Genomic DNA, 299 nt, shown 5'->3' with positions numbered 1-299 from the left:
TCTCTCTCTCTCTCTCTCTCTCTCTCTCTCTCTCTCTCTCTCTCCCTGATTGGCCTGGAATTCACAATGTAAACCAGGCTGACCTCAAACTCACAGAGATCTGCCTGCCTCTCTAAAGGTGGTCACCATCATGTCCAGCCCCCAGACAGTTTTTGGTTGTTGTTGTTGTTTGAGATCTGCTTTTTTATTCAAAGAGCTGAATCAATACTATGTTTTTGTAATTATTTATTTAATAACACTATAATTAGAAGAAGCATTTCATTACAACAGCATTGACATATTCAATAACAATTTCCAGA

Source organism: Nannospalax galili, unplaced genomic scaffold, assembly GCF_000622305.1.
Source record: "Nannospalax galili isolate Female #2095 unplaced genomic scaffold, S.galili_v1.0 scaffold337, whole genome shotgun sequence".
NCBI lineage: Eukaryota > Metazoa > Chordata > Mammalia > Rodentia > Spalacidae > Nannospalax > Nannospalax galili.
The sequence above is the reverse complement of the archived record's forward strand: the minus strand, read 5'-3'. Positions refer to the sequence as shown.